General features: G+C 39.2%; 1 pseudogene; it reads right to left on the minus strand.

The window, feature by feature from the left end:
• LOC131914609 (phospholipid-transporting ATPase IF-like) overlaps positions 1-24,360 on the minus strand; it is a 115,136-nt pseudogene that overhangs the window by 88,364 nt on the left and 2,412 nt on the right.

The raw sequence follows: 24,360 nt of genomic DNA on the forward strand, positions 1-24,360 counted from the left end.
ATTAAGTTAATAGTGAGAATGTATAATTGCTTCAGATGCAAATCAGTTAAATTAAATGGTTACACTACAGTCATATAGAAAATTAATTCCAACAGTGATAATCATTATTATCTAAAATCTATCATTAGGAGAGAAGCATATTGGAATATTAGCCAAAACCTCTGTACATACTGAAATTCAAAGCTTCCTCATATTCACCCCATTACACTACTTCACCCTTAATGTGCTGCATCTCCCAGAGAGAAGGTAGTAATCGTCACAGCTCTAATTATCAGGTAAGCACACAAAGCAAGAAAATATTATCTTGAAATAGGTCATCTTTTGCAAATTGCATTAGGTTGAAAACCTGGCTCAGACAGCCTGCCTTGTCTTTGAGATGTATTTATGTATGTATGTATGTATGTATGTATGTATATATGTATATATGTATGCATGCATGTATGTATTTTGTCATCTCTGGCTAATCATAAAACTTGCTTGTGCTTTTAGTTGCCTTTTTGAAAATGGGAATAACTATGACTCTGTTTCCCACTTTAGAATAATACAAACATCTCATGAAACACACACTTGGAATTTTTGTTTATATGATCATAAAAGTATTAGAATGCAAAATACTTCATGGCATCATTTTAAACATGGCTACTTTTGCCATAATTTTCATATTATTTAATATAGCTTGAACATTGTCTTTTACACAAATTAAACTAGCAAATAGTCCCTCCCAGGGCACATATAAGCACATTCAAAATGCCAGAGGCTTACAGCTAGTAGTTACCATGGATAGATATTAGTCACCATAAATACATCTTACTCATCTTGACCTTTAGTAAGCAAACTATTTTAATTTTAATTGCTAACACTTGAATATCTATTTTTCTCTAATCCTCCCATCCATGTCTGTAAACTTCACTGTTGACTCTTGCGAGCCCACTAGGCATTGGGCTCAATGGAGAGCTCTGATTACAGGTGTTCAACAAAGGCAAAGACAGTTCACCCTTCAGTGCCTCCTTGCACCGGTTTCCCACTAGGGTTACATTGTCCACTATTCTTTCATGTGTCCTTCTCCATCGCCTCTTTTACCCATCATACTCTTATGTCCTTCTTCTGGTTTCTCACCAGGCCAGCACTCTGGGGTTACCTCCATCACTCCATTCCATAAACAGGGCTTTGATTTCCTGTTTGTTGGATTGTTCTTAACTGAATAGGGCTTTATAACTCTTTAAAAAACTTTTATTCCATTTCAGTGTGTGTGTGTGTGTGTGTGTGTGTGTGTGTGTGTGTGTGTGTGTACAGTATCAGTATTGTGTCATGGCAACTATATGGAGGTCAGAGGACAATTTGTCATTCAAGTCTCTCTTTCTACCATATGGACACCAGAGATTGAACTCAGGTTACCAGTGTTGGTAGCAGGCATCTTAACCAGCTAAGCTATCTTGCCAACCCAGCCTTTAATTTTTTTCACTTAAGTGAAAAGCTTGGTGTAGTTTACTGTCCCAGATAAATGAATATTGAGTAAGTGTACAAGTGACAATTATTTCCAGATATTAATGTTAACACTGTTGATTTTTATTTTTTTCTTGCTTTCTTATGATCAGGAATTTGTTATTATAGACCAAGTTTAATTTAGTTTTAACAATGTGGCTACATAAACTCCCTCTGAATAGAATAAAGGATGCTTTGCTTCTATTCAGAGAAGCAAAAAAATCCATACGTGTCAAATAAGTCTGTCAAGTTTCTCAGTGAGCCATATGAGGGGGTCTATGGTAAGCCTTAAGAAAATTCCAATTTTTTTACAGAATGTTCGCAATACCAGATCCAGTACCTGAGAGACATGAAAGGAAGTGTAATGCTTATATTCAACAGATCTCTTCCATAAAATCAAAGCTCTGATGGGACCAGAAGAGATAATGAGATCTGTGGTGTCAACATTTTGATGATAAGCGTGAGAATATTAAAAGCACAAATCCCAGAAACTCTGCAGCCTGACAGCAGCAGGCCCTGACAGTTCTCAGGAAACTTTGTTCTTGCTAGAGCCTGTAACAAGAACAGACGCTGGCGTCTTAAAGAAAGACATGCATGTGCTATTCAAGACCAACATCTGCCATCCATCATTCTTGTCAGGCTATTCCTAGGCTGAAGTCCAGAACACCCCAAGCAAATAAATATAGGCTCTTTCTATAAAAAATGATATGCACAGATTCCAAGAGAATGCAGAACTTTTTAACATACACTTGAGATGGATGAAGCAAGTGAAAAGTGGAAATTGGTGTGCTGGACTTGGACCAGTGAGGAGTAGTTGGTCATATGAGACTAGCTACTCTGGTGTCAACAATGGTACCTATAGTCTAGATGAGAATCAATTAGGAAGAGCCAATAGAAATATTTACATGAAATTATATATAGACAATGAAATAGAGAGTTTGTGTGTAGTACTACAGAAGGAAAAGAAAAAATTAAAAGAAGAATGTTAAGATTTATTTTCTATATTCATATGATGAATGTACCCTGCTATTCCAAGAGGTTTACTCAGTAGGCTCAAGAGCCTTGTGAGTTCCAGTTTCAAGAAATGCTAGACTTTCAGATTTTGTCTGCTCTCTTTGACAGGTGATAAGGGCTTTTGCTTTGATTGAAGACTAGGCAAGTGCCTTCTAAGACAGTTTGTGTCTTTCAATATCTACAAATTTGTTTCCTACTAGCCACTGTCAAACAGATTCACCATGCACTGTTATCACCCTGTCCAAATCCAGCAGGACTGGATGTGTAAGAGCATGAGCTATAAGAAGTGAATTTGTTATGTGCAAGATGAAAGCAAAGGGCGAAAAAGCCCAGGGTCCTGGGAAGCTGTTCCTCTAAGGCTCAACAACACTTTCAGTGGTGGATGGAGTCATTACTGCACATGCCCTCATTGCTCCTAAGCCAGGTGACCTGCAAAGCATCACATGCAATTTACATGTCAAATAGAGAATGTTGGCTAAAGTGGAGAAGCAACTTCAAAGGAGAGGACAGGAACAGAAAGAACCCTGGCTGTTCTCAATTTCACTTCACAGTTTCAGAATGTTATATTCCTAACTTATTTAACAGTTTTTCCTAAGGACTACAAATAAGAAAAATAATAGTGCTGGTCCAACACTACACAGAGAACTATCTATCACTCACTAGATAGCAAATACAGTAAAATACAGCCATGCCTCAAGGGGAAGGCATTGAACCTACTAAGTGAGGAGAGTGATTGCAGCCCTCAAAGACTCAGCTTTATACCTAGAAATAAAGGAATAAAGTCTGCCTGCGATCTAGCCTAAGCATCTGGGATAAAGAGAAAGAAAAGGCAAAACAGGTAAGAAGAAGTATTTGTATAGGATTTATCACCATGTCAAGAGATTTGGAGATCCTATTTATATTTTGAATGGCTTATATATAAAAGCTTGGAAATGGGTATGACTATATCAAATTTAATAAGCATAAAAGGGTGATAACAAAGGCTCAGAAAATTATGCCTTAGACATCAACTGTAGTCAGTGCTCTCCAAGATGGCTGAGAATTCTTTGTTTTAGTTTGTTTTTAGTGAACCAAGTCTCAAAGAGTGTCCAAAGGGTAGCATCGTCACCCAAGCTGCTGGAATCCAGCCATGGCTGCCTTTGTAGGTAGTTCACTGTTCTCTCTGTCTCTCTATAGCACACCCACAGTGTTTGATTAGCTCTTCTGTATATGAAGCACGTGGTGTCCAACCTGTTGTATGACTCTGTGGATTGTTGTCTTTCAAAAAATATTTTTATATATTCACTGATGGTTTCACAATCTATATAGAATATAGTATAATTTTATCATATTCAACCCCATTATCTCCTATTCCCAATGAATTGCTTCTACACAATGAGTCCCCATTCTATTTTTATGATGTCTTTTTGTTTTTATTTTTGTAATCCACTTAGTCTAATTAAAATTACCTGCATGAGCACAGGTTGTGGATTATTTACTGGACCACTGAAGAAAATGGCACTCCCACATAACTGCAAGCTGTCAATTGCTCTTCAGAAAGGGGTGAAACATCAGGAGTTCCTCCCATACCCATGAGGGAGTGGGGGCTGCCCTCATCCTGTGCAGGGCTTCAGTATGCAGCCTGAGCTTGTGTGAGGTCAGAAGTGCTGGAGTCTTCTTAGTTCTTCCATTTCCCATCTTACTCTGATCACCTACATACCATTACTTCAGTGTAACCAACAAGCCTACCCCAGTTAAACCTATCCTAGTTTAGAACTTTAAATGTATGGTACATTTATGTCCCCTTAACCTAGTATCATAGGTACTTCATAAATAATTGTTAGAATAATCTTGCCACAGTATCAAGTCAACCTTGCCATTATGCCTTCATACACTTGTAGCAAACACTAACGTCTAAGGTAGTTTTCTACTCATTAAGAGAATAAGATTAAACTCTTCCAGTCATAGATCCTTATGCCATTGGACTTAACTTTGGCATCTGATACCAATTATTAATAATATCAATTCCTATTTTTAACTTCTAAATTAACTTTGTGCTTAATCCAGGGAAAGTATTTTCATCTATCTATGCACGTTCTCTATGTATTCCCTTTTCTTTGATTTTTGTGGTATAGAACGACTTTTCACTTTACTTTCATTTCCAGTATCTCACTCACCTAGAAAAAAATAAACAGTGAAGCAACGAACAAGTTTATTTGGTGCCTCAGCCTCGAGTGTCTGGGGCGTGCTTGCGTGCGTGTGTGTGTGTGTGTGTGTGTGTGTGTGTGTGTGTGTGTGTGTGCGATCGTTATAAGAAGGAGCTTGGGAAAGGGGTTTCGGGAGATGATCATTTGTTGTCTTTTATAATTCTCGCTTCTTCTGCTCGCTATCTTGGGACTACGCTACTGAGGGGTCTCACTGTGACAGCCTTACTACCATGTCATCGCCTGAAGCCCCAGCAGACCTGTGAGAACTGTCCTAGCTCCACCACCTATCTTCTGTTTCACTGTGTACTGGACATGTTTGTCTGAGAAAATGTGACTTTGCAATTCTTTTTTTTTTTTTTTTTTTTTTACTTTTTTAGAGCTGTATTGGGTGGGGGAGAGAGCGAGAGGGAGAGAGAGAGAGAGGGAGAGAGAGAGAGAGGGAGAGAGAGCGGGACAGAGACAGAGAGAGAGAGACAGAGACAGAGAGAGAGAGAAAGAGAGAGAGGAGAGAGGAGAGAGAGAGAGAGAGAGGAGAGAGGAGAGAGAGAGAGAGGAGGGAGGAAAGGGAAAGGGAGGAGGGGTGACTTTGCAATTCTAATATTCACTGTAGATGTAATCAGTTACACAATTTACTAAACACAGCATAACATTTTAAATATATTCAAGAGTTACATTATTCTTGAAAGAATGTTGGCATGAGAATGTTTGCAACATGTTCATAAAGGTATGCTATGTGAGAGAAACATTCCTGGGTACTTATCCTTAAAAATAAAGAACAGCTTTGCAGCTCCACACATCACTATTCACTCTCAGTACGATGTCATTTGAGACTTTCTTACTCCAGCTGTGTCAATCTGATGTCATTTTTAAAATCATAAAAGGATAATACGTTAAGTTCTGAAACCTAGTAGCAATCATTGTTTTGTGTAGAAAATTAACAATTTTCAAATGAATTTACCTGTATTTCAGGTAGATTGTTAACTTTCATAGAAATCATCCATCAGTCATTTAGAATGGTTGGTGGAGTTTCTGCGTGTCCACTTATACCAATGTATCACTTGGGAAAGGTACTTCTAACTATTATTTATATGTTTCTGGGTTTTCACCCATGCTTATAAAGGTTTCCAATGATAGACTTTGATGGCCTAGTGGCTAGGATTTGGCACTTTCATTGCCACAGCCCAGCTATCTCAGTCAGTAGAGCATGGGACTCAATCCTAGGGTCCTGTGTTCAAACTGCCATGTTGGACACCAGATAAAGAAGGAAAGGGGCAAAGGAATTTATTAGGGGAGAAAAACTCACTGTACAGAACAGAATTATCTCAGGTTCTGGAATGCTATTCCTGAATTATTCATGCATCCAAACCCATGAGAGGGAGAAAGGGAGAGTGCCTAAATGCATCTCAGGTTTTAAGTGTAGCCGAGAGACCATGCCCCAAGGGCATGTACTTCAAAGTCATAGACAGGTAGAGCAGTTACCTGCTTCATCTCTAGGGATGGTGCTTCAAGGTCATAGACAGAACAGCTATCCATTACAATGATGCTAATAGATCTTACTAGCCAATGCCTATTCATATGTTGAACATGTGAGTACACACACACACACACACACACACACGCAATAAAATATTTCTCTAGTTGATTATATACACCTATTTGAATATCATAGAGGTAAAATATATTATTTTCCTCCATGTGTTCTTGATTTTACTTGAAGAAAAAAATATTTGTTTTTTTGTTTCTGATAGATCTAAATATTACAGCATTTATCGTACTTATCTGGTGATTTTTAAGAAAATTTTAAACCAATCATACAATATTAGGAGCATAAGAATTCTATCATCTTTAAGATACCACATCTAAACTTTATTTCCTATTTTCTCGGCAAGTTATTTCTAGATATTCGGCATCAGTTGGGTTATTATGAGAAGAGACTGAAAAACTTATGTGCCATAAAAACATCTTTCCCAGATGTGTCCTGATTTACCGAAATGTAACATACAACTTTGGAAAAAATGTGATAGACTAATGCTCAAACTGCTGAATCCTTACCCACACATTTTTTTTTTTTAAAGAATCTGTTGCTACTTATTATTAGCATAGACATGTACAGTTATGGGTGAAAAGCTGTTGCTGTACATGGAGGAGATAATCCATATAATAAAATTAAAGATGCATTTCCAATTCACAGGAAGTTATTTGATAACAGTAATAGAAGTAAGTCTTATCCTTCTACTGCCTTGTTATAAAAGGTAATTCAACAAGCAAACAAATAAAGATAAGAGATTGAAATGAGAAAGCTTTTCTAATAAGAAAAACTTAATACCACACCATTTTAGCTGTCTACAAATAAATTTATTCTACTTAAACCTTTAAAGAGAAAGGATAAATAATTCAGTCCTGCATTAATCATCAGCAATTTCATCGAGTATACTGACTGTGAGACGGTATCTGAGAAAACATATGGATAAAAAGACAGATCACAAATGAATCATAATTTCATTGCCTTTAACTGTAATACATACAGTCAAGAGAGGAATGGCATCGTTGCAGTCTTGACGCTAAGCCATTTGCCTCTTGAGTTAACATATCGATTATGAGGTCACCAGCCTCAAACATTTAACTACTCTGAATGTAAAGAAGCATGCTATCTTATAGAAGTGCTTTTGAAACTGTCCTAATATGTTCTGAAATGGAGTAGAGTAGGACAAAACACTAGCAGCTAAGAGACATTCTTCCTTGATACAAGCCAGCAATCTGTGTTCCATGCATAGTCTCTTACTAAAGATGCAAAGTCCATCAGTGAGAGAAATACTGGGGTTATTTTATTAATTTCACAAAGGAGATATCTAAGCCACACAGAGCTTAAGAAATAGAAGGATCTTAGATCTTAATGGACAAAGTCAGACTTTTTTTCTTTAGGTTTTTTGAGACAAGGTTTCTCTGTGTAGCTTTGCACCTTTCCTGGATCTCACTCTGTAGCCCAGGCTGGCCTCGAACTCACAAAGATCCACCTGGCTCTGCCTCTCGAGTGCTGGGATTAAAGGCATGTGCCACCATCGCACAGCCAAAGTCAGACTTTTGAGGATATGCTCTTAGATTACTCAAGACCATCTTTCCCAGAGTACAGCTGGCTGAAGTCTTTAATAAATAAATTCTTTGGGACTGGTCAATGCCAATAGGGCATGTCAGCCCATCTGCAATCCCATTTTACCAAAAGCATTGATGGGGGTACTGAGAACACGCTGGCTAGTTAGACCAGCCACAATGAGTGAACCAACAGGTTCAGAGAGATACCCTACTGTTGGAACACGGTCCAATAATGAAGTTGTGTGAGGAGAATTATGAGTGCTGTGAGAAAATGTCAAGAAAACAAGACAAGAGTCTTGTGACCTCAGTTTCTTAAAAAACATGGAATTGTTCTTGGAATGTGTTTTTGTGTCCCTCCCAGATGTTAAGGATAGGAGTGAGTTTATTTCGGACTATTTATTACAACTAGTTATTGTTATTTGTTTATATGACTGTACAGAAAAGGGTTTCTGCTGGGTGTAGCCTCTCTGACACATGGGGTTTGCCCTTGTGATTGGACACTTTACTCATGTGACTCCTCTTAACCATTAGAGTATAAATAGCCTGGGACTCTGAACAAAGTTGGCTATTGCATGAGACTTTAGTCCACCTCTTTTATTGGCTTCTTTCTCCCAGGTCCCACCACCTCTAGAGTATTAAACACCTTACCTCAATAATTAAAGTGAAAAAGGATCCAGGTTACAGGAGCTCCACATATATACACACATACACACAAACACATGCAAATACAGACACAAACACACACACCTGGACACACACAGACATGTACACATACACATGAACACACACAGACACACACACATGAAAAAAATACACAGATGTGATTACACCACACACAAGCCTAAATAAAAGGAAGACAAGACTTCAAACCAGTATTGGATTTTATATGCCAGAAATCACAGAAAAATCATTTATCAAAGGTGCATTTATCAAACCACAGAGAGATGCATAAAGTCATCCAAGTGTCTCAAGGGCATGCACACTCATCTGCATTCTCAATTAGTCCTCATTTGTTGATTGGAGTCATTACACACACCCAACACCCATCATTACACACACACACACACACACACACACACACACACACACACTCACAATTCACAAGATTCATGGTTCTCAAACTTTTGTTTGTCCACAATATCACCTTAGTTGGGAATAATACATTTCAATCTGCCCCAAACTGACCATCTACTCTTTTTCTTTAAAATGATTTATTTCTAAGTTATGTGTACATGTGAGTGCCTACATATATGTATGTGTACCAGTGCATGCCTGGCATCGGCAGAGGACAGAAGACGGCATTGGATGCCCTGAAATTAGAGTTTCAGGTGGTTGTGAACCATCATGTGGGTTCTGGGAACTGACTCAGGGCACCCAGCAGAGCAATAGTGCTCCTCACCGCCGAGCCACCTCTGCAGCCCTGTAGTCAGCCCTGTACATGTATCAGAAAAGGAAGAAGATGACAGAAGACGCTCACAAATAATTATTTAAAACTATTGTGTCCTGTGCACTTAACTGTGTACAAAAATTATATATTATTTCGTTTGCAAATAATTACAAAATTCGACATAAGAGTAAGCCACATCCACTAAAAGATAGTGCATCATGTTCAAGTTGAGTTTATTCTTGAAAAACAAATATAATTTAGCCCTAGGAGAATGGACAGGTGTGCATATTTTTCTTATTAATAGGAAGATAATGGTAATTAATGCAGAAAATTATTTAGTTCATCACCTATTTGTTAAAATTTAAAACAAACTAATAATGTACCTAAATTAACCTCATAACAAGTATATAATTAAATCTGAAGCAAGCATATTTCTAAATAGGAAGAAATAAGAATTAAGACATTTTCTGTGATTTCCAAAAAAAAAAAAAAAAATGCTATATACTGTGGCTCAAGATGACAGGAGGCTGTAACCTGGATTCACTGTTCCCAGGCTGAAACTGTCTACCTGGGGGGGGGGTGTGTGTGTGTGTGTGTGTGTGTGTGTGTGTGTGTGTGTGGCCTGCTGGGACAGCCTGCTTTTCTCCCTTCCACATCTCACCTTCCAGGACTCCCTTCCTTGTGCCTGCGCTACTTACATGTCTGCCTTTCTCTCTGCTGCCCGTGGCACACGCCCAGGTGCCTCTCTTCCAACACACCCCAACTGTATTTAGAACCAAGTGGACAAAACAGGACGTTCTCCAATCTCAAGATCTTTGAACAACTGCATAAAGCATTTCTTGATACACCACATGACTTCAGAAATTAGGTCGCTTCCCTTTTGGGTGTCTGATTTTCATTCAGCCTTCCACATGAAATAGTTTTAAACAATAGCAGAAAGGATTTATACTGTAGTGGTATGCCTTTTTGTGATTGAAAACATTCTTGTCATCATTTCCATGCTTGTTTTAATGGAAGAAATACAAGCGAATGAGGGAAGAAAAGTCAGTCAGGGGAAAGAATAGAATTTGAATGATTCTTGAAAAGCATACATGACAAAATCACTTGAGGATTTCATAGCCTGGAATACATTGTCAGAAGGACACAAAAATGTAGGTGAAAGAGTTCTAGAGTTACAAGATTGGATACAGTGCAACTCATTCAAAACTTGCCAGTCCCATGTGACAGTGGATAGCCAACTAGATCTTGAAAAAATAATAGGTTATGGAAATGAAAGCAATTTCTCCCAGATATGCTGCTGAGTCAGACATTACAACAAATAGAGTCATCCCTGGGAATCTGACACACAGTAGCAAACTTAGCCAGAACTAAGAACTTAAGAACTAGTTCCCTTAGGAACTAAGCTTCAGGTTCCACATGGGAAGAACAGCAGCAGAGCACTGCAGGTTGTTGTAGGATATACGCACTGGCGGGCATGGCAGGGACCCATGGCTCCACTTGTTTCCTGAATGTGTCTCTTGTTTCTATAGATATATTTGTGATATGTCAACGAGTAGGCAAGTGATGCTACCATCCTCACTATGAAGCCTTGTGTTAAAATAGAAGGCCATTCTTAAATAGAAGGTTGATGTGAAGGAATGTTCCAGAAGCTGACTTGCGGTATCAGAGAGAACAACTAAAGGAAACATGAAGTGAAGACTGCTGCTGCTTCCCAGAGGCCCCTAGCCGTCTCATTTTGGGAATGTCATCAGGATTGCAGATTCCAAACCATCACACAGTACACAGAAAATAAAGGAAGATAGCAGCCAGATGGCTTAGCACACATTAGAAGCATGTCACCACCCCTTTTCTCTTTCATTCCATAAGGTGAGGCAGGTATACATCACAAACACGGACAAACTACTCTGCCTTGTTGTGCCCAAACTTTCTCACCAATGGGTGCATGGCTATGTCTTTGAAGGGCTCTCAATCTGCTGTGGCCTGCTTCCTCCTTGGGTCTGTGTTTGCTTTTGGTTCACAGAGTAACAAAGTTTGTGGGTCTACAGTTTTCCCAGTCCATAAAGTCAGGTACCCAGAGGGTAGATTAACAAAGCAACAAAGAAGCATTTTAGCTCTATTAACACCTCGATACCATCATGACACCACAGTTAATCCATAGAATGCAGTAGTGTCTAGTCATTTTAAATTAAATTTTGTTTGCCTTCAGCTGAAGAATCCAGTAGAGCTTTTTTTGTGACCACGGTATATCTGAACTCTGTCTACTTCTCAAAGTTTTCTATCCAGAGTTAACTAACAAAATTTCCTCTCCAAGCAGATTGGTCTTGACTTAATTTCCCCTAACTAAGGGATGCCAATCAGATCTTAAACCTGTAACTCCCCAAACAGGATCTGCATTGGGAAAACTGGGGCATGAAGTTCTTAAAGGACAGAGCTATACAAGCCGGCCAAGAGTCCTTGGCTCAGTACTCTCTGAGCCAGTAAGCAGTGGGCTCCATTTAAATAAGTTAAAAATAGACTAACCAAGCAGTTAAAATGTTCTGCACAGCAAAATGCAGGGAGGACCAGGCTTCTCTTTGATCTCCAAAGGTTTGCTTCATTGAGTCTGATAATGGTGCGTGACATGAAGAATGTCAGCGATACTGTGGGCTCACATTACCTGAGCTGCACTTGGTCATCAGTGTAATTTATCTAAGGGCAGCTTGCTGCTGAATAAAGAGTGGGGCTTGAAGTCTTCCAGCTTACACAGCAGGAGTTTCTAGAAATTTTACTGCTGGCAAGGAAACTCTTATTTATGGAACCAGGGATCCTCGTTAGCGGTTTTTGACTGGGTTGGTTTGCAAGCAGGACACTCTTTATTTCTTTATGTGCTGTTGCTGGGTTGGTTTTGATCACAGGAAGCTGGGAAGCATGCAGAATTAAGGGTGGCGTCTCAGCCTAAGAAGGAAAGCAAATCAGGAAGCATTAAAGTGTATTTATTTGCACTGGAGTCAAACACAAGCTGGCTTCCCTTTCAAAGGGGATGGAGAATACAATGCTGCTTTCATTTAGCTCAGTCAGGAACTAAAGCTCCCAATTGCTCAGAATTCAATGATTCTCAACCTGTGAGTCACAACCCCTTTGGGGGTCAAACGACCATTTCACAGGTGTCACACATCAGATACCCTACATATTAGATACTTACATTACAATTCATAACAGTAGCAAAATTGCAGTTATGAAGAAGCAACGAAAATAATTTTCTAGTTGGGGGTCACCACAACATGCCCACATTAGGAATGTTGAGAATCATTGGCTTAGATCTCTACATCCAATAGTGATGGGATGGTTTACAATTCCCAAAGAACATTAAAAAAAAATTCTAATGTACAAAATAAATACCATTACTCTCTCTAAATATTTTTATCATGGTTACACTTCTTTAAATTATATTATTCAATTACTGTCTTTTTTTTTTAAATCTCCCAACACTTTGCAATCTAAATAATCAATGGACTACTTCATGGAACCATCTTTGAGTACAATCATCGAGTGTTGATTTATCTTTGGAAATCTTTGTATCACTGAATATTTATGGAAAAAGAATTATTTTCATTCTTATCATTTATGTTCAACAAATGTTCCCCAACAGTAATGAATGTTACAAACCATTATGTATTTTTTAAGGACTGCCTGGGCTAGGGGTAAAGTAACTTTCCAATTAGGTAAATGATCCTCTGCTCAGTCACCACAATGTTTTTATTTGTTCAATCCTTTTACAAACAAACAAAAAAAAGGAAACATAACATAGTTTGATGTAAATGGGTTTTTCTTTCGGCAGCCAGCTCACAAAAAATGACAAGGATATTTATCATTCATTGTGGAAATCTTGGCCTATAGCTTAGGCTTGTCCCGCTAGCTCTTCTAACTTTAATGAACCCATTTCTATTCATCTGTGTGTCATCATGTGACTTGTGGCTCTTACCTCTCCTCCTGCATGTCTTGGTTTCTCTCTACATCTCACTGGTGACCCTGCCTTTCTTCTTCCCAGAGCTCTCTCTTCTGTCCAGAAGTCCCAGCTATACCTCCTGCCTAGCTACTGGCCATTTAGCTTTTTATTAAATCAATCACAGTGACAGATCTTCACACAGTGTAAAGGAATATTCCACAACACTTTGAGGTAAAATAATTTCCAATCATTCCTTCCTCCAGAAAAAAAAATACTAACAAATAAATCAGACTTTTTGTTTGTCCTTTAGCACCTGCCTTCTTGCAGATTCCTATAAATTTATAAATAGCTATTAATGACTGTCTTTATAATTATAGCAGCTTCCAGGCCAACCTTGAACTCTACCCTTATTATCAAGTGTCCTCTGATTGACATATATGTCCAGCACAGGATCAATGATTGTTTTAGCAGCATTTTTATTTGTCATAGAACATAATGTTTACATAATAATACTTCATCTTTTTTTAACACTTTTAAGTCTCATGTCTACAATTTAAAATAACAAGTGATCAAAAGGATCTTTTTCCCAAGTGCCCCCAAGGTCTATGGCTAGAGTCCACTCATCTTCCAATGGGATTCTCAGAAATGGTGCCCAGCACTCTACACTGTCTGTGGCCATGACTGCAGACTTCATCATCTGCCTCCAGCCTGTTTTCCCATCTTCTCCTTATGGAAATCAGTCATTCCTTGGACTATAGACTTCTTTTTCACATTCCAGACTTAGGAAAACTTTCTAATTAAGATTCTACTTACTTACTTCTTCTGTTATTGGTCTATGTTGGGTACACACTTAAAAAAATAAGCATGATGATAACTTGAGATGGCTCAGCAGTTAAAGATTCCTGCTGACAATCCTGCCTACCTGAGCTCAAGCCCTGAGACTCACATGGCATAAATAGAACCAATTCCTTCAAGTTGTCCTCTTACCTTGACATGTATTCAGTGACACACATATGTTCATACAGACATATACACTTGCACATAAACACCATATTTGGGGGCACACACAAATTAAATGAAATGGAATACATATTTTAAAAAGTATGAGCATGATGGCCTCTTTTATACTCATATAAAAATATATGCATATTATCAACAGTCTCATATAATTGACTATTTTAAAACAAAATTTGTGTCTGAAAGAAGACCATTTTAAAGATTCTTCAGGATCTGGAGAGATGGCTCAGAAGTTAGGGGCAACTGCATCATTTTCAGAGATCCCGATTTCAATTGCCAGCCTAAGTGAAATGGTACATAACCAATTGTAACTCTCACACCAGGGCATCTGACACTTCTCCTGGCCTTCTTGGCACCAGCACACAGGTAGCATACATTGAGGCACAGGTAATAAGTCAGTAGGAGGAGAGGTTTATTTGTAATTATGTATGCCCTTTCCAAAACCTAGGTGTTGCCTTGATGAGTTCAAGTGTATTATAGTATACTACAAGGTATGAGGTATGTGAGACCCTTCACCACTGCCTTAAAAGGAGGAAATGTTTATTTAGGCTCATTTTAGCGGGTTCAGTCCACAGTGGGTTGGCTCCAGTCTGAAGCCAGGGGTGACATGGCGGTGAGGGCAGGAGTTGATCACACCCTGAGACTGCCTCCATCATGACTGGTCTCAAGATGCCCATGAAGGAGGCCTACTGTAGTGCTCAGCGGCTTGCCCTGTGCCCTCCCGCCGTGTGGTTCTGTACTACCCTCTTCTACAGTGTGTACAGTCTGCGCCACGTACCTCAGCCTGCCAGCTCCCTCTCTTGGACTTCCCAGGTTTCATAGTGGAGATTAAATAAATTACATAGTTTTAAACTGACCAGCTTCAGATATTTTTATATGATATCTAAACAATTAAATTAAGACATGCATTAAGAAAATCATTTAACAGACTCTGTTGACTTTCAAAGGCAAATGTGTTAGCTAGCCCCTTAGCCTTCAAAGGAATGTATACATGCAGGTCAACAAATCTAACTGAATATTAGTAGGAAATATCTGAATTCTAGAAAAAAACAGTAAAAAGTCTGCCCTTGTTTTTAGAGTTTAAAAAAACAAAAAGGAAACATAAATCAGAACATTCATGGGAAGTACCAAGACTTTTGCATCGTTCACTTGTTCACTTACTCTTCCATGTACCAAGAACTGTAACCAATCTTTAACTTGTTGTATTTTGCATGTAGTGTGTGTGTGTGTGTGTGTGTGTGTGTGTGTGTGTGTGTGTGTGTGTGTTTCTAAATATGCCAGGGCATTCTTGTGACGGAGGGCAACTTTAAAGAGTTGGTCCTCTTCTTGTACCATTTGGTTGCCGAGAACTGAACTCACATCTTCCAGGTTGGCAGAAAGTGCATTTACCCACTGAGCAGCCCCACTTGCCCTCCCAGCATTTTAAAATTATCGTTCAAGTTGACTACAATATTGTTACTGTAAAGCAGCATTTTGTTTCATAGGAAATAATCATAGTGTTATTATTCTACATCTATATAGTCAATCACAAACGTGGCCGTTAATGTTCCTGGACCTTATTTTCAAGGCCCCAAAGTCCAATTTCCCTTTTCAATACATGCCTACTGTGTCCTCATTGCTTCCCCGAAGCAGCAGATGTCAATTTGATATCTTCTAATCTATCAAATGGCTATGCCTCGAGTAACTGTAAAGTCAAACTTGACGTCTTCATAGCTCGGAGACGAGGCTTTCAGGGCTCTTTACAATGTGACACCATGAAATGAAATGTCTTTAAAGTGCCCTTCTGCGTTCTTGTTTCCTAATTTCTGAGTGAAACAGCTGAGCACCTTGAGGAGTTGGTTGGAGAATAAGCATTGAAGTAGACATTTGAAAAATTGTACTTTGAAAGGAGGGGCTGTTATGACAGCAGAGGAGACTGGAGAGGCCAGAGCTCTGGACTGAGTCCTATGGAGCCAGAAGCTTTCAGAATCACAGCAGTGGTAAGGCGGGGCTCAGTCTGTGGGTCATGAAGAGATGCTGACCATCTTTCAGAACTGTTGTCAGCCTGTCACAGTCAGCCGCCTGTGTGACCACGCCCAGCTACTTCCAGAAGACACCAAATACCAATAATCCCTCTCACTCTGTCGAGAGATAACAGAATTTACGTTATCAATCTTTTAGTCTTTAGGACCTGAGCTATGTTAAAATAGATCTTATAAGGTTACATAACTGGTATAAAGATACATTTAAACTGAAGTTCAGATCAATGCCCATCTCTCTCTCTCTCTCTTTTTTTTTTACAACAGTAATGTCTTAGAACATATAACAATGCAGTTTAACTCAGCTTAATAACTATTAGAGCATGCTACACACTCAGTGTGCAGAAATCCTTTTAAAGTAAAAGCAGAGGACAGACTGACAGAGGTAAAATGTCCAGCATGCAGCTTGCCTGTGAGAAAGAGTGAAAACTTTGCAGAAACAAAGGCATTAGAGCAGCACCCTAGGGACATTTGGAGCATGCAGATGTGAAAAATCAGAGGGTGCAGACTGCTGTAACCATGCCCAGACATGAAGACAGGAAGCACTCCCCCAAGCAGGTGCTTTAGAAAATAAGGAATGAAAACACACTTTGGAAAGTGCATTTTAAGGGGAACGGTATGTTTATTACATTAAAGTCGACAAGCTTTCTTGGAATTCCACATATGATTATCCTTTCTCTTTAATGTTAACACCTAGAATTGCTACTGTGTATCCATGAGGGCACAGTTAGTTATGTGGTTAAACTTTCCTTCGAATCAGCCTAGGAATAATGATGTTTGTCTACAGAATTGTTCTGTGAAGTCAAACATGTATGTGTGTACATGTGTATAAGTGTACATGTATCTACATCTATACATGTATGTACATGTGTGTATGTGTGTATAGACATGTATGCAAATGTATAGATGCATATATGTGTATATGTACATGAATATGTATATATGGGTATGTATGTACATTTGTGTGTACATGGTATGTGTATTTATGTATGTGTGTATGAGTATAAAGTGTACATATAAGCATATACATGTATCTGTGTACATGTATGTACGTATATGTGTGGATATATGTGTGTGTTGTGTACATGTGTGTATATGTAAATGTGTATATGTATGTATTGTATGAATGTACATACACTCTTGTACCTTAAAATAAATGTTATTCAACATTATCAAAATCTTTCCTCTAGCTACAGTATATTAGCATGGAAGTAAATGCAAATGAAAATCAGCCATCTCTTATTGGATTTTCTCCTTGTGTTCTAAAACATCACCTCCACAGGCTAGTTTTGCACTGGATCTTGATTCAGAAAATATTCAACCTTCTATTTCCCTTGCTGGATGATGCAACTATTTCTTTCTTATCATCGTATAAGAAAGCCACCATGGGGCTGGAGAGATGGCTCAGAGGTTAAGAGCACTGGCTGCTCTTCCAGAGGTCCTGAGTTCAATTCCCAGCAACCATATGGTGGCTTACAACCATCTGTGATGAGATCTGGTGCCCTCTTCTGGCAGCAGGTAGACATGCAGGCAGAACACTGTATACACAATAAAATTATTCTTAAAAAGAAAGAAAAAAAAAAAAGAAAGCCACCAACCAACGTGGTACCAATTTGCAAAGTTTGGGAAGCCATCTCATTGTGTCAAACACAGGCTGGACTCAGACCATGGGCTACACTTGGTTCACATCTGACAGTTGGCCTAATACTACCCGTGCTATGAGCCTCAGGAAGCCATGTTCTGATCACCCCAGTGTCTCATAGTGGGTGTAGGAATACTGCTCCTTCTCTTCAGAGTTTGACCATCACTTCTGGGATGTTTTACTAGTTCTCCGCCCTTTTTCAGACATTCTATGAATGATGATGACTCTCCAAGGACTCTCAAGGCAGAGGCTTCAATTTCTCATCTGTATCCTCTGCACTATCCAATGGATGCAAGGAAATTGCTTCCCAGCTGTTTCATGATACCAGGCTTCTTGTCATCATCCTCTACCCTCCCTTGCCTTCCCACTGGTGGTGGATACAAGGCAGGGAAGTGCACAGTTCCAAAGATGTTCTAAATTCAGACATTGCTGTCTAAATAATTCAGCAGAGGCCTGGATAGAAGCATGTAACTAGCATCATCTTATAAAAAATTAAATAATGAATTAAACAACATGAAACAAGTTATCAAATTGTTCTAAATTCTGTCAGAGTCTGGATACAATATCATGTGTGACTATCATCTGTGAAATGCACAAGCCATTGGGCCATTTAAACTGATATTCAGAGTCATGGTGAACCCAGCTTTAGATGGTGGGCTAAAGTGCTATAACAGAAACAATGATGTCCATTTCATTCAGACCAGTTCTGAAGACTTGCTCATTGCCAATATAGTTACCCTTTTCTCAAGCAGGAAACAACAGAACTGGCCAGGGACAGACTTGTGTTAGCATAAGAACAATGTGTTAGTTCTTGACCTTCACACAAAGGGATGAGACCTGCACATCACAACACAAACATGTAAAGATTCCCCTCTTCTATGTATCATTTATTCATTCACTAAATCAGATACATACTATGATTTGAACCAGTGAATTTTGTCACATCTAGGAAATTAAATCATTTGCACAACCAGGTACCTGACCAAAGCATGAGTCTAGTTACCAAATAGCCTTAGAGAAGCCCTATCTGAAACATAAAGCTGTCTATTGTCTTTCCAGTATTGTAGTGGTATTTGCTCCTCAATGACCTTGGGCTACAGTGCCCAAAGGAGGCAGTGCTTCTTGCTGTTGTACGTGACCTCTGAAAATGTAAGGGAGAAGGGTCACAAATCCCTTCTCCCTGCTGTCTGATGTGGTCAAATTGCCAGGTGGATTTGCTACTAGTAATATCAGGTCATTCTTAATGTACTGGAAGACATCAGCCAATTTCTCTTTCCATCGCTGCAAGGCAGTCCTGGCCTCAAACAGGTGCCTATCTATATCTATATCTATATCTATATCTATATCTATATCTATATCATCTCTATCTCTATCTCTATCTCTATCTCTATCTCTATCTCTATCTCTATCTCTATCTCTATATCTATATCTATCTATATCTATATCATTGTAAGCTGTCTGTAAAATATACATAGTGTCCACAGTGCTTTCAAAGCAAATTCATCTACATAAATTCTGGGTTTTGCTGTTTCTCCACCCATACATTTAGGGAGAATTGAAGATTCTGCTCCTTTAGCAAATAAAAGCTTCTCACTTGAAGGTGACTTAACAATTACATGCATTCTCCTACGATCTGAATCAAATTCCAGAATATGAAGCAATTTGTACCCTTCCAGTCTTCCAAGTACCTTAACCTCCATAGTTTCTCAGGAAATGCCTATAAACATAATACCAGCTCTTGCTGAAGCTTCCACTAGAGCCTTTTCATCTGATGAAGATGCACAGTACTCCAGCTTGCAGGTGCTAGGCTGGACTGCCAAGGACCATTGTTATGCCCAGATCATGACCCCCAGAGAGACCACCAAAGAAGAGCATGCCAGAATGCAAAAGCAAGGTTTAATTCTGGATATCCAAAAACAATATAAGCCTAGGCAGGGACTTTGTCCAATACATCCAACACAGTGGAGGCTGGAGGAAGTGCCCACCTGTCTGCAAGCTCAGGTTTTAAAGGCAAAAGCCACAAGGTTATATCATTTAGGGGTGCTAATATGGGTACAATTCTGATTGGCTTGCTTCCAGGGGCTTTCTAGAAATCATGGCTTAATCTTACTTCTAAGGGGGTGGTTGCCCACCACCATTTCTCATTGGCTGCCCTAAGGTGGGGACATTTCTGTGGTCAGTTACCCTGGAAACCAGGGAGAGGACATTCCATAGTCCGGCAGTCATTACCTCGTGACTACCTTGTGACTCTATACTTTTACACTTCCTGGTTTCTGGAATCTGGACTGACTTACTTATTGGCCTATTCCTAGAAGGAGAAATATTAGGCCTTAGTTTTTGGGTGAAAGCATTTTGATCTTATTTCTAAGATGGCTCATTTTGGTCTCACACCATCACCAATGCCATCAGTTTGAACATTGCTGATCTGCACAGTATGGCAAAGACTGACTGCTTAAAGAAGAGGTCATGTTCTTTGATTAGTTCAGTCTCACTTTCAGGACTGGTTCTAAAGGAAGAACTGGCTGTGACATGTGCTGAGTTGTTGAGATGGGGTAAACTACCAAGGTAAGACAAGCTTCCTTCTGTGGAATCTAAGGTTGGTCCTTCTGGTACAAGTCTACCATTGATTTCTTGGTATTTCACGCCATTAATTGAACAGCCTTGAAACTGCATTTTCTGTCAGGATTCCAGTTTTATCTGTAAACACATATTCCACCTGTCCGAGCTCTTGACTCGGCTTAGAAGTATTGACTTGAGCTTTCTGATCTAACTCTTAAAGATACAGATCAAGATCCCAGCCAACAAAAAATGATCCAAGAAATTTCTGCATTTCAACTGTCACATACAGAGAAATTGGAATGATGAAATAGTAGAGTACCAAAACAGCAAGGAAATCAGAAATAAATCTCAGATTCTTACCACTCTTTCTTTGATGTTCTGTTTTTTTGGTTATACCAAGGTTCATCCCATTTTTCTGCAGCTTGCCAGGTATATTTCAAGATGATGGCCTCAGAATTAAGGATTATTAGATAAATTATTGAAAACGTGTTCATTGATTTTTCTACTGCCGATCATTTCTGTGACTTGCTCTGGTAATTTAACACCATCTTAGTTTCCATTCCGGTGTACACAGACAGCCACACCAAAAATTCCTTTTGTATTTTTTAATCTGGCTCCATGAAGCAGGAGACTCTCTGGTCTCAGAGGTCTTACAATTTCTCCCATTTGCTGAGTTATTATAATTCGTCTCATAAGTCTGTATAAGTCTGCTTCTGGCTGCTGGCATTCTATCACAGCTAGGAGACTGTCCAAGTTGGCAACTGTTTGTCATACTGCTGTTTGTGGAACTGACACGTGTCTTCAGATTCATCTCTTCATCCTAACTAGCTGTTGTAACATGACACGAACCATCAAGGCGATCTGAGAACAGAAGCACCAAATCTTCAGGGAAAATTTCATCTTTGGCTACACGGACAATATCACCCACCTGAACATTTTTTGATCTAGTTTTTACAAGGCCACCACTTCTAACAACATAAAAGGGAGCTTTATTTACTTCATTATCTGAGTTATGGTGTAACCAGTCTTCATATCTCTGTTTTATGGCAGTTACTGTTTTTTACAAAGAATAATGGAAGTCCACTGGTAATTGGACTGGTAAATGTATCAATCATAAGCTGAACCAAAAGTATAATAATAGAAGTTTGCCACTCTACTGAATTGTTCAAATATATTTTTTGGAGCAAAATTCCATACAGTATACTTAGAAGAGATGATTCAGTTACCTATAAATTTCTGAGGTATATAAAGTCCATTCTGAGGAAATTTGTTGGCTATGTAAATAGTTCTTGTGTCACTTTAATGTGATGGGTCAAAACCCAGCTGCTGCAGAACCCAGCGCCACCTGCCCTGTCTATTGCAGAAGCCGTTATGGCCCTCCAGACCTGGGGCACAGTGGTGGAAGATAGAGAAGGATGCTGAGTCTGATTGCACAGAGTCATGGGTTTGTAACAAATTTACTCCAAGTGCCTGCCTTGAGGAGATTTCTATCGGGGTCCAGAACAGACGCTACAAGTGGCTAACAATACTAATCTGAGGGATCTCAAATGAATCTAAGCACACTGAGTTCTTTAGTCCATTCACTTTATTCTTCTAAGTCAATTCTATCTACACAGTGTCAGCCCTGTCCTCACATTCAGCTCCTATATGTGCCCAGTTTTCCTGTCCTCATAGTTTTAGTAAGCTCTTATACTTTTGACCTAATCTTCCTCCTCCGTCCCTTTGTCCTCTGTCTATCCTTCCTGGCTCCTTACTCCTAGCCCTGATAAACTCTACAAGAGATTTGCTTTACCCTCTACTGAACCTCTGTCTTCCTCTCTTCTCTCTGGTTAAGCAGTTCTGTGTCTCTGGAATTCCACTCCAGTCCTTACTGCACCAGCTTATGCAAAAAGCCCTATTGTTCTCAAACTCTCTGCCTTGCCCCTAGCCTGAGGGAAGAAGGATGGTCTGAGCTTCATTTGCACAAGAAACAAAGCTATGCATCTAGTAGCCTGATTGTCTTCTAGGCTCAGCAGGGGAGTTAGGACCTAGTGGAACAGTGTCTGAAAAGCTTAGCTGTTTGCCAAAATGGTTTGGAAGTATTTGGGCACACAAGAATTTCATAGCACAAGACAGCTAAAATATTAAAAGCTGAATAACACCAAATATTCCATAATAAATGGCTTGCCTTTTGACAGACCTTTGGCTGACCAAAGTATAGTTTTAATGCACAGCTGAATCTCTATAATATATTCCTGTGGCCCACAAGAGATTTGTGTTCCATGTTGGGCACCAGATAATGTGATAAATCCATGGGAGTCTGGTTAAGAAGTATTAGGGAAATTATTAGGGTAAACTGAGGAAATACACCCACGAATACAGAACAGAGTAGACAGCTGAAGTCATCTTCAGATCTGACCAGGAGAGAATCCACCTGGCAGTTGGAACACACCAGGTAGCAGGGAGAAGGGGCTCCTGACCCTTTTCCCTTACCTTTTAAGAAGTCATGTACAACAGCAAGAAGTATTGCCTCCTTCTGGCCCTATGGCCCAAGGTCATGGGTAGAGCAAATACCACTACACAGTATAGACAAAAAAAGATGTGTGTTTCTTTAAATTCATGTCCTGTCCTTGTGCGGAAACACTTCCCAGCCTTAATCCTAGAAATTTCATAATTTTACACTAAATGGACATCTCTGCTTATTTATGTTTTTACATTTCAGTATTATTCAGAGCTATACCATATATTATATATAATGATATGTAGTCATAGATTTTCAAGAATATACTCATTTTAAAAATGAAGATAGCAAAAGTGCCAAGTTTATAAAGCTATGCTGAGGCTTAGTAATGCACACAAAATAACAAGGCTGCTTTGCACAGCCACAGAAGCAGTGTTTTCTCTTGTACTTTGGGGAAGAAAGGACAACCCCATCTCAATATCATCCTTGGATTAAGAGGTTATAGATATTTTGTTTCTTTCGATCAAAATTCTCTTTAAAATGTTCTTTTTCCAGCTCGTGTGCTACCAGGCACTTGGTAGATCATTGAATATTCACTATTCTGCACTTCCTCTGCATTTTCTGAGACTCAGAGTTCTCCCGTGTTGAACTATGTGACACCCATTTTCTGAATTTATTGCCTTTCTTTAGTTGAACATATAAGAAATTAAGCATTGGCTTAATGAGGGACAGCATTGGTATATGGGAAAAGGCAGTGAGGTAGAGAGAGGGTTAACCTACAGGAAAGGTATGTTAAAAGCTCCATGGAAACCTATCTCACAATCTCACTAAGACTGAAACTGCAAAGGATAGTAGCACATGTTTGATGTGAAAGAGGGAGCTAACTTCTTTCTTTCGTTTTTCCTTTCTTCTGTTTTTGTCTTCCTTCCCTTTTTTTTTTTTTTTTTAATCAGTGGGCAATGCTCCTCCCATAAAATAGGAGCTTGTGGTGGTTTGAAAGAAAATGACACCAATAGGGAGTGACACTATTAGTAGGTGTGGCTTTATTGGAGTAGGTGTGGCCTTGTCAGAGGAAATATGTCACTGTGGGGATGGGCTTTGAGGTCTCCTGTGTTCAAGTCATGCCCAATCTGGCACAGAGTTGCCTTTGCTGCCTGTGAACCAAGATATAGAACTCTCAGTTCCTTCTCCAGCGCCAAGTCTGCATATACACCACTGTGATACATCCTGCCATGACAATAATGGAATAACCTCTGAAACTGTAAGCCAGCCCTAGTTAAATGTTTTTATTTATAAGAGGCACCGTGGTCATGGTGTCTTTTCACAGCAACAGAACATTGACTAAGACAGAGCTATAAAACAAAGATCACAGAACTAGGCACCAGATACCTCCCTACAGGCTTGCAGATGTCAAAAGTTCAATGGTGGGCTCTTTTCCTGACAAACTAGAAGAAGAATCCTGATCTATATGGCATATTAATCAACAATAAAAAACAAACAAACAAAAAACAACCTCAGTGTTGATGAAAAACATTTTGATTTATTTTGCCTGTTTTTCTTCCCTTTTCTTTCACTCTGTTCTGCAAAAGAAACTTGTATC

The sequence above is a fragment of the Peromyscus eremicus genome, chromosome 7 (genome assembly GCF_949786415.1).
Source record: "Peromyscus eremicus chromosome 7, PerEre_H2_v1, whole genome shotgun sequence".
NCBI lineage: Eukaryota > Metazoa > Chordata > Mammalia > Rodentia > Cricetidae > Peromyscus > Peromyscus eremicus.